Source organism: Centruroides sculpturatus, unplaced genomic scaffold (assembly GCF_000671375.1).
Source record: "Centruroides sculpturatus isolate CEXI.00-Female unplaced genomic scaffold, Cexi_2.0 scaffold828, whole genome shotgun sequence".
In the NCBI taxonomy this organism is placed as follows: domain Eukaryota; kingdom Metazoa; phylum Arthropoda; class Arachnida; order Scorpiones; family Buthidae; genus Centruroides; species Centruroides sculpturatus.
In genome coordinates, this window is record NW_019385075.1 from 161,783 (window position 1) to 177,160 (window position 15,378).

Sequence of the window (15,378 nt, forward strand, 5' to 3'; positions counted from 1 at the left end):
CTTAAAAATTTATTTTTTGTTAGTAAAGATAACATTAAATCTTTAAGAATGAAGTGTATTAATAAAGAAAGAAACATTCTACATATTTTATTCGTTTAAAACAAATTCAAAAGAATAACCGCTAAGGTGCAAAAGGAGCCCATTTTATTTCTGTACCCTACACAAGCTCTAGACGGCCATTTTATTCGCATTTTTCGGAGAACCACGTTGGAAATAACGATGTTTCGAATGATGCAGGCTTTTCTGACGAATATCCACATTTGAAAAAAATGCGTACCGTATCAAATTTTTGATTATTGGTGCCGAGAAGCGAAAACAGATAAACGATTGCAAACACAAAGTAATTTGATCGGAAAAGTTAACGTTTGTCGGCATTTTCTTAGCGAAATCTCTCTTATACGTTGGCCATGGATCTGAATTTTTGTGTGTCGCCATATCTTTTTAAGTTCTTTCGGATAGACGAGGTTTGGTTTTGCCACCTTTGTCCCAGAATAGTGTGAGTTTAGTAGGTTATACTGCTGAGTTCATTATTACAGGAAATGAGCTCAAACAATTTTATGATAATACAGTATACAATAATGAGCAGTCTTTAGTTACTGACTGCAGTAACGTAAATCATAATATCGCAAAGACTACCAAATATCGAAAACACTGGTTGATTATAATTTTAAATTACTGTACGGATTTTTGGAAAAATCCAAGTTATGCAAAGTTCGAGTTGACGGGGTCCGATTTAGTAGAGTTTACTGTTATTTTAGTATATATGGCAACAACATAAGTTAGTTTCTTACGTAAAAATACACACATTACTCTAGTCTCTCTAGTCTCAAAGAATAGCGGCCGGATGGCCGAGCGGTCAAAGTGGAGCCTGGTGGATTTTTCGACCCAAGGTGGAAGCCAAGGTGGATTTTTCGGGGGTGGTCCGTTCGGATATGTCGGGCCCCGTCCCTCACCATCCGGCAGCCCCATTGTGGGCCTAGCCGAACTCATAATGGGCTTGCAAAAAGAGGCCCTCTTAGTGCCCACAGGGCGGAAAGAGTTAAAATAAGTCTCAAAGAATCTATATTGATTTTATTCTCATATTTTTGTGGTTTTCGAAGGACTTTATTTTTATGAATGGCCAGCTCTATCTCACTTCTTTTAGGTCGTTATATATAATTTTAAATCTCACTGAGGAAAATCTAAAAATGAAAAATTTTAATTATCTGCTATCTAATTGATATATTTATAATATTAAATGGTTTCATCATGATCAAATTATATGTAATGATATTTTATCCAAAAATTTCCGTAATGTAAGAGCAATTGAATTTACAAAGCACAAATTATCCAATTTAGACATTTAAAAAAATGTTTCCTTTAATAAATCGAATAAAATACACAAGTTACACAAAAATAAATTGAGATAAATGATAAAATTAAATTGTTTCTGCTCTTTCCTTCCTGTGGACAATAAGAGGATATTTTTATCCATACCCATTTTAGGTTCGGTCAGGTTCACAATGACGGTAAAGAACGGAGCCCGTTCATATTATATATAGTGAAAATACTATAGTTGTTACTGCTGTATACTAGGTTAAATAAGTTTAACTCCTTTGACTTTATGAACATATCCTTAGCTTTCAAGTTTCAAGGTTATACTGTGACTTATGCTATAATCTTTGTATATATCAAACTATATAATAGTCATAAAATATCTTTTTGTAAGCTTTCTATGTGTAAGTAGTATGTACCAAGCGTATAAAAAAATTTTAGAAATACGTGGGAGCCTCAGTAAGTGTCTAGAAGAGCGTATGTGATTTGCCAATGGGATTATATAGGCTATATAGAATAGTAATGAGATTCTTTCAGTTAATATGAAAAATTACAGGTCAGTCAGTTATATGATTTGTATAAAGGAAGACGTTAAGTCGTTTTAATGATATGTTTTACTAGATAAAAGCACTAAAAACGTGAATGGAAATTATTGAAAATAATAATAAAATAAAATGCATTATAAGCTTTATTTAACAATTCGCTTTATGTTAATTTAGTAATGTTACCTAATTAATATCGTTATATCTCAAGTAGATACACATTTGTAATAAATCATACATTATTATAATTCAATGAATAGCTTAGAAATAAAGAAATTTTCTATTTTGTAAAATACAGTACAGTGTAAATTATTGATTAAATTAGCTATTAATATCAATTGAAATATTTTAAAAATTTATATTTACTTTTTAAGAAATAACAAACTACGTACTTATAAATACAGTATTATAATAAATTAATTCAACATATTATCGCAATAAAATAATCGATAATGTTTTTACTCTGCGACATTCTTCACAATGGTTAACAAGGCCGATACAATACTCTGAGTAAGGTAAGGGTTATAATAGAATATTGTCTAAAATAATAATATTTTAATAACACGAATACATTTGTCAAAAAGGTTTAGTCACCAAATTTCTTTATCTGACTGACTAATATGTTAATGCATAGAGGCGAATTATTTCAAGTAGGTATAATATCTATTATAATAATTAACTTGTTTGAAACCGTGCCTATGTTCTTTGTATAATTTTTCAAAACCATAATGAAGACACTAGAGTATTCAACATAAAAATAGTCTATTGTTTTCAATCAACACTTCATTGTGGCTTTGAAAATGTTATTTGATTTAAAATATATAAAAACAGTCAATCTATTTTCAGCTGAATTTTAAAAAATGTTTCGATTATCATCATCCAGAGTTAGGCCTGTGCAAACAGTAGCGTCGATAGAAGATAATTATGCCAATTTAGAAGAATCAAACGAGACAAATGATGGAATTAAAACAGATCTCTTAAAGGTTTTGAATGGTGCTTCATTTATGATTCGATTTTATGGTTTAAATATTAAAAAACGCTACACATTATGGGGTATTATTATGTTTATATTACTCCATCTTCGTGGTCTTTATGACTTCGTGAATTCGGTCTTTTTCGATACGGATAAAAATACTATCCAATTTCTGTTAAGTTCAATAGTATCAATTATAATGATTGTCATAATACTCGCTTCTTTTTATCATTTTTATTTAAATTATAATAATATATTTTGCGTACTTCATAAAATTTGCATAAAGTTAAATGGCGTGATAAAAACAGAAAATTTGTTACGAGCTCAACAGCAGATATCTGTCGTTTCTATTGTTATTTGTATATTTATAGTTTTGCTTTCAGTTTTTCAAATTACTATTTGGTCTGTAACATCTCGACAGACTTATTTTGATTCTTATATATTACATATCAATGTCAGTGATACAGAATGGCCCAGACTTTTAGACGTTGCAAGCTTTATAGACAGTCTTAGTCACATATGGTTATCTGTAGCACCCAGAGGAATAATAATTATTTTCTACATCAGTCTGTGTCTATTGTTACGTTCAATTCTGATTACATTTAATATAAAATTAAACGATATTCTCTCTGAAAATTACAATAGCGAGAATTACGAAATTACTGAAATGCTGAAGAACTATCTTGAGATTTGTGATATTGTTTCCGATATCGATAATATGTATAATAGCTTGATTTTCTGGTGGCACTTTTCTTTTTTTCTGGATATAACATATAGCCTTTACCAAGTTGTTGTTAACCTTCATTCTACTCTTTCGAGTATTTTTCCTTACATAATAACAAAGGTCATATTCAATATTTTCATGTTCTTGGCTATTGCTTTAGCACCGTCAGAAATTCCGATCAAAGCAGAAGAGTCTCTACTCCAAATCTATAAATCCTTATCAGAAATGAAAACATCTCCAGACAAAGAATGCGATCTTCAACTAATGAAAGATGCCATGACCTGGAACTCCCCGCATTTTTCTGCCGGAAAAACTTACAATATCGACAGAAATTTGGTAATTACTTTTACTAGCGTCATTTTGACCTACGTGATCATCCTGACGCAAATAATTTAAGATCCAAACTACATAGGCCAAGGGGTTGTCTCTCAAAAGGACTTTTTAAGGGAAACTGGTCCTATTTACATGTTAAACACGTGAAGAAAACGCAGAAAACAGCGTGTGGGCAGCCTCATGGTGAACCCGCGACCAATTACCAGTGTTCAGTGGTTTATTTACGTTAAATAAATATCTTTTAATGCTAGTCTTTAATGCTAACTGTCTTATCATCCTATAGGATAAACTAATTCTTATTTTATATAAACTTTTTCTACCAATTTCAATGAAATTAAACTAGGAAAGGTTTGATTTAAAAATAGTTTAATGCTGTTACTTCTCAGAAATTTAATATATTAATAAATTAATCATTTTAGAAATCAGAACTTTTTTTAAAGGTGATTAGTTAGCTTATAAAAGTGAATTGATGGAAAATTTTTTAAGTTAAACATAATTTTAATAGAAATTTAATCTGTAATTAAATGGTTTTTAATATAGGGGAGATCGGGGCAAGATCGGCATGTTAAGCTTTACTTAAATTTTGTGTAATAAATACTGCTGTAAACTGAAAAAAAAGCTTTGCATATTGTCTATTGGAATGTTACCTTACTATAGAACTGGTTAAAATCAGTTTGGAAATAAAAATAATTAAAATAATTACAACTTTACAAGAAGAGAGAAATTGACGAAGTTGCCCCGGGTATAGGGGCAAGATCGGCAACTTCTCTCTTTTTGTAAAGTTGTAATTATTTTAATTATTTTTATTAAAGTTGCCCCTGGTATAGGGGCAACAGTAATGGGGCAAGATAGGCACGTATATAAAATTATGTTATTAACAATGTATAAGTTGGAATTCACTATTAAAACAAAGAAATACAAATCCAACACCCATTTAATATTATTACAACGAAATGCAAGTTCAAAGACATATATACATGAATAACAAATGCAAACATGTTTTCATTTATCATCTGTTTGATTTTTATCCTTTGCTTCTAATGTGGCTTTATGTTGCCGATCTTACCCCGCTAGTCATGATTTCGAAACATTAAGTACAACCCTGAGAACAGAATGCCAAGCCACGATCTGGCCACGTGAATAAGTTGAAGTTACATCCTTCTAACAGGAAAAGTAACTTTCGTTATCATGGAATTATAACAAAACCTGCCAATTCAATATAAATGGAAAAAAAATATTATATGGAATTGAACGAAAATGAAAATTTGCTTGATAATTCAACTACGCTTGTTGGAGAACAATAAAAACACTACACTCAACAAGCCACCAATAAAACTCAACTGCCTAACCTATAACCAAAGTCTCCTTTTAATTTGTTTTTAAAAAAAAGCGCTTGACAAACTTGCCCCGCATGCCGAAGTTGCCCCGATCTCCCCTATAAAATAGTTAACATAGAAGAACTTTAAAGATAATAATGATCTTTTATATATATTATATGATAAAAAATGATATAAGCTCTCACATTTGTTTTAACTCAACAATTCTGTGGTATGTAATATTTAATTACAATATTCTTTTGGGAATTAATCCAATTTCGAAAATATTTTCTGATCTAATTAGTCGAATAATATATTTTGTTATTTGGAAAAGTTGGAATAATTAGTGAAATTATGCAATCTATATTTGATGAATTTTTTGTTTTCTTGTTGTGTAAATTTATGCTGTATATTTTCTTCATATATGATACAAAATCGCTGTTTAGACAGGAGAGAATGTTTAAAAGAAAGGAATGTAAGTAGGCTGTACTTTCCTTTATTACGTATTCTTGGTTTCCTTACATTAAGTCTAATTTGCGTGCTAAGTCTTAATCTTTGCCATTATTAATTAGATTCTCAAGCTTTTTATTTAAATTTTATATTAATTTTCAATGCATAAATACAATTAAATATTTGTATTTAAATGTTAGTTATAATAATATCAATAAGTCGAATATTTTAGAATTTCCAAGGTTTACTATGAATTTTTACAAAACTACAAAAATCCTGAATTTAAACTCGCTAATGATTATCGCAAGATTATTAAACTCGCTAACGTCAGTTTTATTTAAAATTATGTGTTTTATTCTATAGACTGACACGTTTATTAATGGTGTTTGATAAACGAGGTCCCATATCAATCAAAAATGTATGCCCTCAAACCTAGCTGAAAATCATAAAAGTATTTAATAAAATCGATAAAACAAATAAATATTATATATAACTTTATAAAAATTGGCAGAACAAATAAGTTTAAACTTACAAAATTTAATTATATAGACCATATTAGAATTTAAGGATTTATGTTATTTTGTAAAATTATGATAAACAATTTATCATTGGTAATTGCAATTTATAAAAACTCAATATTAGTAACAAAATATCAATTAATTTAAACGATTTTTCTGCTTGATAGGTCCGAGCAGAAATGACAGAAAAGTTTCCAGATTGCAAATATTATCAGAGAAATGCAGTTGTCATTCAAATAGAGAATCGTTTTCATCTCTTTCACCAGTATTTTCATCACTTATAATTTATGGAATATCCTTCGGTCCGAGAAAAATTCTTATCTGGACTCTCTTCGTTTTTATATTAATTCATATAAGATGCATTTTCACCATCGTTAACTACTTTTATTATTCTTATAACAGTGGAAATATTAAAATGTATATTATTACATGTGGACAGGCACTTTGCGCTTTAAGCACGATTGCAAATTTATGGCACTCTTTACGCAATCGAAATCAAATTATTTTAATTGTCCAGAAAATTAACGATCGTTATTCTGAAAAATCTCGTCCAAATGTGAAAATTTTGATTGCGACTTATAGTCTTTGGTTCTCTGGAATTGTATTGTCGTTTGCATTTCTTTTTGAAGTTTATTCTGATTCTATGAAAAATTACCAAGATAAAAATATTATTTTTTTGAATATTACTCATTTTTCACCTATCTTGACAAAGTCTCTTTATATTGTAGATGGGATAAGTTTCATTTGGTTTCAGATTATCCCCCAATCCACTGTTTGTCTCTTCTATTCTTCTTTATCCATTTTGATATGTGATATCGTAAGTAAAACGATAAGAAATGCAGATAAAATGTTATATTCAAATAGTTTAGAAGAAGAAGAGAGGAAGAAATTCATTGACGATTTTTATAATACAATGAGCATCGTATATTCTTTAGAAAATATTTATAATAGAATCGTTTTTAATTGGTATTTTTCAATATTTCTCGAATTATCACACGAATTTCGAGATTTAGTACAGAGATTAATGTCGAAAGAAACGATTACGTTTCTCAGTTTCAAGTCAGCTTTCAATGTAGCGATTTTATTTATTGTTACTTTCTCTGCTTCTAATGTTATTTTGGTAATTCATTCTTCAATAAATACTATTCAGAAAATATTAGCAGCAAAAAATTCTTCGGATATTCGAGAATCCATGAGAACTTTGACTTTTCTAATTTCTAAACACGTTCCATCCCTGACAGCAAGAAATCTAATGACTCTTAGACGTGGTTTGCTTCTTACTCTGATGAGTTTAATGTCAACTTACTTACTTTTGATTGCAGAATTTACTTAAAAAATATGAGTCGACTAATTTTGAGAGAAAGTTTATCCGTGAGCAGTTAATATAAGCCAATTTAAGCACAATTTATTATTAGCATATGTTACTTATACACGGTGATCAAAGAGTAGGATTGCCAGATACTTGGAGATAAAAATCCAGGACAAAATAAGTTCTTCCCGAAAGATACTAGGATGCTCAATTCCATGCAATGTATGTGTACTTTTACTCTGCCAGTGACAGAAATATATTTAAGGCGTGGAAAAAGAAAAACATACTTTATCGTAGGTACAGTTTTTAGAATGAAATCCTCGTGTCTCTAGATGGCAATTGGAAAACAATCCGGGACAATCTCGGTAAACCGAGACATCTGGTAACCTTATAAAGAGTCACTGTACATTTATAAACTATACAATGCAGGTTCTTGATCATCGTCTTAAAATTCAGTTTTATATCTTTCAATATCAGCAAAAGATTATCGTAAATTAGTCCTATTGATTATAATTATAATCGCTTTAATAATTAAACAATTGTCATGCTAATGAAATACAAGAATATTATGAAGTTATGTTATAAAATTTCCTTAATTTAATATTATCAATCCTCAACTGTTGTATTTAAACATGCAGTTGAGAAATTTGTAAACGTCTTAATTTTTTATTTATTTCAATATAAATAATAAATTTAAGAGTAAATATAATTCAAATATAAGAAAATATGAACAAAGAGTTTAATAATTTTTATCAAATATCTACTGGTAAATATACTTGTTATTATAATGGTTATACTTTATGAGATACAAATAAAGTATCTTAAAGATATTTTAAAAAAATATTCATCTGTATTATTAATTAATTAATGTAAAAAATGCAAATTAAGACTAATACTCTCTATTGAAAATAATGCTGTAAACAAAAATATGTTTTCAATAGGTAATGTATATTTTCATGCTGTAAGCTATATATAGACTATATATGCACCACATTTATTGTACACTAATAAATTCACTATTTTAAATAATAAATAAATTGTAATTTATACACCTTACATAATTTATAACGTATTTATTCTATAAAGATATAATCGGAACTATTGAAAAATATTTTAAAGTTACCATTAATATATATTTAAATGTAAACCATAGAGATTAATTATATATTTATAAATACATTAATTAAATAATAAATATTCTGTATTATCTGAAGAATGTAAATGGTAACTGATGAAGAGCAAAGATCAAAGAAAGAAATGATGCAATTTGTAATGTTATTGTATGAATAAAAGTTTTGCAAGCATTGGAGTTGATCTGTTAGTGCAGAACGTGTGCCATCACGACACAAAATTAGTGGGGAAAGAATTATAAAATTTCATAAAAATTAAAATAATAATAATATCAGGAGTTTATATATCATGTATAATTTTCAGTTTATGCGTTCGCAGTTTGAACATTTATTCTTTGCGTTTTGTCTATGGTTAATTTGATTAAATCTAATACAGTATTTAAATTATAATTTTGTTCATAAATTTATTTTGTCACACTATTTAACAAACTATACAAATTAAAAATTTGAAAAGATTCAAAAAATATAATATATAAAAATTGAAAAGAATAATAAAAATGAATTTTTTTAAGACAACTTAACATTAATTTTATTTACAAATAAATTTGCAATTTGCAATAAATTAATATTAAAAAGCGAATAAATATAAATATTGAAACTTAAAACTCAAACGAAACTTAATATTATCGTCATTATATTATAGAGCATAGAGATCATCGCGTGTGTTTTACAAATTAATATACTTAGGCTTATTTGATATAATCACTTATCATTATTTTAATTTAAAATTTATCGCTTTGCTGATAATTACATTTAGAAGATGTGAATTAAATAACATTTTATCAAAAGTTTCAAAGAAAATTTCGATCCGTGATTCAATAATTTTCACAATTGAAGATGGAACCTTGGGATGCTTTCCGCACGGTTCCATCTTCGTCCTTTGCCGGTGTATCCTCCGAAAGTTATAGACCTTCGTTGAGAGAAACTTCGGACATTCCGATCTGCATTCACCGGACATCGTTTCTATTCGAGAACTGAACTTAGAATGTAACATCCGGTCAGCGAATGGAAACCATCTTCGTCGCCGGACTTTCTTCTACAGGGACTTCAACCCTTCGTGACAATAGTACTTTATTTGTAAGTTAAATTGTTTAAGAAACGGGTTGTGTTGTTTGTAAACGAGGCTCAACCGCTCCCACACGACGTTGACTTACCTCTCGGCAGTCCAGACGTCAATAGAAGATAACGATGTATCGCATATTATCGTTTGAAATTTCTTTTCTCCCGGTCCCTCACAATATTGTATCACCCACCATTGGTTGAGTTTATTCACTCGGCCACTGGTGGCGCCAGCGTACTATTGAATATTGGTTGCGGGTTCGCTCCCCATTAACAGCCTTCCAAATGAAGTTTCCCGGACTTTTTCGCGTGTATAACAAACCTAGCAGCTAAGGAAACTTGTATTCCCGGAAGCTCTCTTGGTAGATTGTCCACGAGTTGCATTACCACTTTCCCATTAAACAAATCAATATTAGTGCTGCCTAACAGTTAGTCTGGAAACTAAAAATTCCATTAATTAAATAAAAAGAATTCGTCCAAAAGAATCGAATTCTAGTTCTATTAGCATAAATCTAAATTAAGGTTTTTCATTTCCCGAAAGCAAAATAATGCTAATATTATTCAGTGAATGGTTGTCTCTTTAATCCGAAAATATTTCTCTTGGTAGACTCAGCAAGTCAAGTCAATAAACTCTTTTATTGTATTTTCAATTCATATGCATTTCGAACTGGTATCATTTTCCAGTCCCTCTTCAGTGCTCTAGAATTACAATTACAGATATTGAGTTGACAAAGATACAAATTAAAAATTAAAGTGAGTAGAAATGTCAAATAACACAACGGAAACATTATTACCAGTACTTAAAGGTACTGGTACTTTACACACTTCTTTTTCCCGAGTTACATTCATACGGTACTTGTATTTATCATATGGAATTATTTTTCTTGGCATAAACCGTAATATGATTAAACAATATCACTATAAATAATAATAATACAATCATAAAACCAATTTACAAATGAGTAATATAAAAACTTTTAAATTTGTATTTTTGTCAACTCAATATCTGTAATTGTAATTCTAGAGTACTGAAGAGGGACTGGAAAATGATACCAGTTCGAAATGCATATGAATTGAAAATACAATAAAAGAGTTTATTGACCTGACTTGCTGTAAGTCTACCAGGAGAAATATTTTCGGATTAAAGAGACAACCATTCACTGAACGAATATACAGCTACAATTAGTAAATTCAACATACTAATATTATTGCTGTGTAAAATTTATATTAGATAGTAGTGTTAGATAGATTACTTAATTGCTAATGGTGTACAGTACTAATTTGAGGTGGAGAGCATATATTTTAAATAAAAAAAATTAAAAGTATGATTATTAAATAATTTTTTTTAAATGTACAATTTTACATTATTATATTTGACTTTCTCAATGTTATTTATTTCAAAATCGTTTCACTTTAGGTTTGACGTGATATGTCTGAAAAAATAGTCATTTGTAATAATTAAAGAATCCATTTTGAATCCTTTTCCGTTTTTAATTCCATAATTTGTAATTTTTTCTTCCGTTTTATGAAATCGATTCTTAAATTCTCGAATAGATTCACCAGTATTGAGTCTAAATCAGTTTTTATAGAAGGCATTTGTTTAGCTACTCTCTCGTTAGAATTGTTAATTAAATCTGATATTCTATTCCATAAGTCTGTCATTGAGGTGTTTGTAATTTCTGTAGTATTAACTATTGATTTCGAATTTTGTACATTTCACTCACCTGAAGTTGACGGTAAATGTTGTATGTCGTCGTCCACATGTGAGTCAGTTTCATCTTTAGACATATTCTGTACTTCTTTATCCACACATGAACTGAAGTCAGTTATTAGTTTAGTGTTAGAAGTAAAATGCTCTTTCCTGTTGCTTGACTTACTTCGACCTGACTGGTCTTATACGTTTTGTCTGGGATCTTTGTAAAAGTATTAAAATTAATTTAATAATATCGTATTTTTCCTATAAAAACATTTGAAAAACTTCAATACAAAATCTTTCTTCGTATTGTTAAGGTCTGAGAGAGCTCTAGCAGCTTCGGCAGTCACGACACGTCCCTCCCATTATGGAGAATACTTTTACATAGTAATATTAGCAACAAAATCTGTATATTTATATAAAATGTCATTTTTAATATCTCAGAAATCACAATTTAGTTTGAAAAATCTTGTCTGATATTAATACATTCTGTCGCAAAAACATATCGACCCTTTTTTTTTAAACTCTTTCCGCCCTGTAGGCACTAAGAGGGCCTCTTTTTGCAAGTCCATTAATGGGTTCGATCAGGCCCACAATGGGATAGCCAAGTTGTGGGGGCAAGACCTGCCCCCGAAAAATTCCTGGGGGTTTATCGACTTGTCCAGATTCGAACTCGTGGCTCTCGGAGCGGTGGGGCTGCCATCTTGATCGCTTGGCCATCCGGCCGTCCAGACGTACAGATTTGATGAGGTTTACTGTAAGTTTACGACGACAGGGTTTATTGTTTAATTAAGATATAAGTGAAGATGCCTCAACAGTGCCTCCGTTGGTAGTACCTGCAACTGAGGTAGTTTGAGAGAGGTCGAATCATAGGAAAAACCTGGTCTCATGCGGACGTGTCGGCCTTCATCTTAGTCGAAGCTATGCGGCAGTTAGCTTTCTTGGCAGCAGCAATTCGGAAAAGAACAAAGGATCTGGACGTCTAGAGTGACAAGTGACTCGAATGGCTCGTGAAATCAGGAGAACAACCATTAAAACCAATGTTCCCTCTAATTTTTTTTTGTAGATGAGCGGAACATATACTTCTCTGAACAAAAAAAATTTTTGCTAAGCATATATATATATATAATCTTATTTTTTCCTATAAAAATTAAAATAATTAATTATAAANTCTTTTATCTTAATGATTTTCATTACTTATATCAAATTTTAAAGATAGGTAGCTATAAAATACTAACAACGTCAATTCAAATAACTTTTTATTTCTTAAGATTACATATTTGGCATATTCATATTGCAAAAATTTTATCATGCAAAAATCATTTACTATCGTAAAATATTTCCATATTACACTACTAAACTTTTTTGTCAAGATTGTTTTTATTTTAATTTAACGCAACACTCTCCAAAACACAAACGTAATCTATGCTATTCCGTGTCACACTAAACTATAAACAAAAACACGCACAGTGCAAGTCAAAACACGTCGTGTTACTAACGCAAAGCCTCAACAATCAGTCCAAGCTCACATGCACCGGCGCCGACTGAGTACGAAGGTTGAGATCCGTATCCGTGGATCTAGACAATAATGCCCCGTATCTGTATCCGCGGATATACATTTCTAACGATCCGGCACATAACTAATACTGTACGTACTGTACACGCATAAACTGCGATTTTTAAACGCATATAAATCCACTCCTCACTCTTTGTAATATATCTTTTAAACATTATTACAGGTACAGTCGACCCCCCTATAACACTGTTGATAATTCCGTTTTATATGAATTCCATGTTGTACGAGTCACTTAGATTTTACAAATACGTGTGCCAAGCTGTGAACGGCTCACGTATTTGTAAAATCTTTTATTTATACCTAAATATAATCGGAAAGCTATTTTCAATGATTTTCACGAAACGATTTAATTTGTGTGTGAAAAAAAGTTAATTTTTGATTTTCAAGATGCTTTTGTTTCTGATAGAGCGACAGGACATAATAAGTTATATTTTAGATCGTATTATAGAATTAGTTCTAAGTTGGACGCAAAGGAAGTTACACGTGGCTCCGATCGATCCGACAGGTCATAGCTTGCTTTGGAGGAAACTTTCGTATGTTGAAACAGCTCATTGTTTTATTACAATTCTTAGTTTATATTTCTGGTAATGCTTTATATTGAAAATTCTTTTAATAATGGTTGTTTTATCAGTTTTGAAAAAGGTTTATCTCGGGGATCTCGAGTCCTTATATTAATGATTCGGTCGACTGTTTTTCTGATACGTATCCCGGTGTTTGCACAAAAGATATTTCTTTCCATAGTTCGCTACGATATAATTTTTGCCGACTTGGAGTCGGCTTTACAATCCGATCTCGGCGACTTTTTTGGATTATTGCAATGGGAATTACTCGTTTATCGTGACACTAAGACTAAAATTATGATTTTTCGTCGGGATAATCGTTTGAGGTCTTCGGACAAATTCTATATCCATAACAGGAAGTTACCAATATTTTCTACCGTTGAGTATTTAGGCATTACATTTTCTTTTGTCAAAAAGTTTACTCGTCATTGTAACCAATGTTCCCTCTATTTTTTTTTTGGTCGATGAGCGGAACATATACTTCTCTGAGCAAAAAATAAATTTTTGCTGAGCAGATTCTGAGCAAAAAATTTTTCTGAGCATATATATACAGTATATAAAATCTTATTTTTTCCTATAAAAATTAAAATAATTAATTATAAAGTAGAGATTAAAATTCATTTTAAAACATACTTTTATACGAAATATTATCTTTTGTCACTGATTTAATGTATTTAATGGAAATATACGCAGCAATAATCATGTTGCAGACAGAGTGAGAAATAAGTAAACAACAATTCAAATCAGTGTGAATGCTCGCCTGCGCGGCACATAAATTCTCGTGCGCGGCAACAATTTGAGCAGTGCGCGGCATCGCAGCCGAGCAGCTTAGAGGGAACATTGATTACAACACCAATGTTGTCCCTGTCTTCAATTCAAAGATACATGCTTTCCTCTATGCAGATGCCTGGAAGAGACAGAACTTCATTCCATCGTTCCTTAAGATGTCTACCATCGACCACCTAACACAGGCATAATTAAAGTTTTGTTGCATTTTTATGAAATTTCGTACATCAGTACTAGTTTTATTTTTTTAAAAAAGAACTATTTTCAGTACGAAATCTAAATCTTACGATTGGGTAAAATTTATTGTCCAAACAGGACACTTTTATTCTCTTTACTTTAAAGCCATAGCTTTTCTGTCAAGCTTTAATACACAAATTTACCTGTAGCAACACTGCCTTCCTTTGCCTACCTCTCACTCTGTTTTTCCGATGGATATCATTTAAAGGTATGTCTATAAAAACTTTAAGAGAGATGAAGGCAGTACCTAATCCTATCCTCGTTCGCAGGAGCCTTGAAAATGTAAAAACTTTTAGCTTCGCACTAGGCGCGGAGTACAAAATGCGTGTATTATTGAGGTAAATCCACATCTCTGTTATGGAAACTTAATTTAAAAATACTTTTACCGGTATTTTGGAGCATGCATTGCTTACCTTGCATGCTCCGACAGCACGCCCTTTTATTTTTTTCCACAATGTTAGTAGGTAAAAGTGAAGCATTGTGAGAAAGAGAGAGAAAAAAAAAAAAAAAAAAAAAAAAAGGTAAAAGTGAATTCCAGTTTTCCTAGTGAAGTGATCTTATTTAAATAGTTTAATTTTTATTTTCTCATTTAGCGTAATTTCTGCAAATATTTTCAGCTTTCAAGGAAAATATTGATAATATTTTAAGGAAACATTTCTTCATTTTCTGCTTTTCTTTTGCTCGAATATAAAACTGAAAATTGCGATTTCAGATAAATTCTTAATGAAGTAATTTACGAATTAATTTAATTTCCATTAATTTTTAACTTCGATATGCGGACTTTTCATATCCGATGTAATTGCAGGACCAATTAATCGCATATATCGAAGGTTAATTATATATATATATACAGTATAT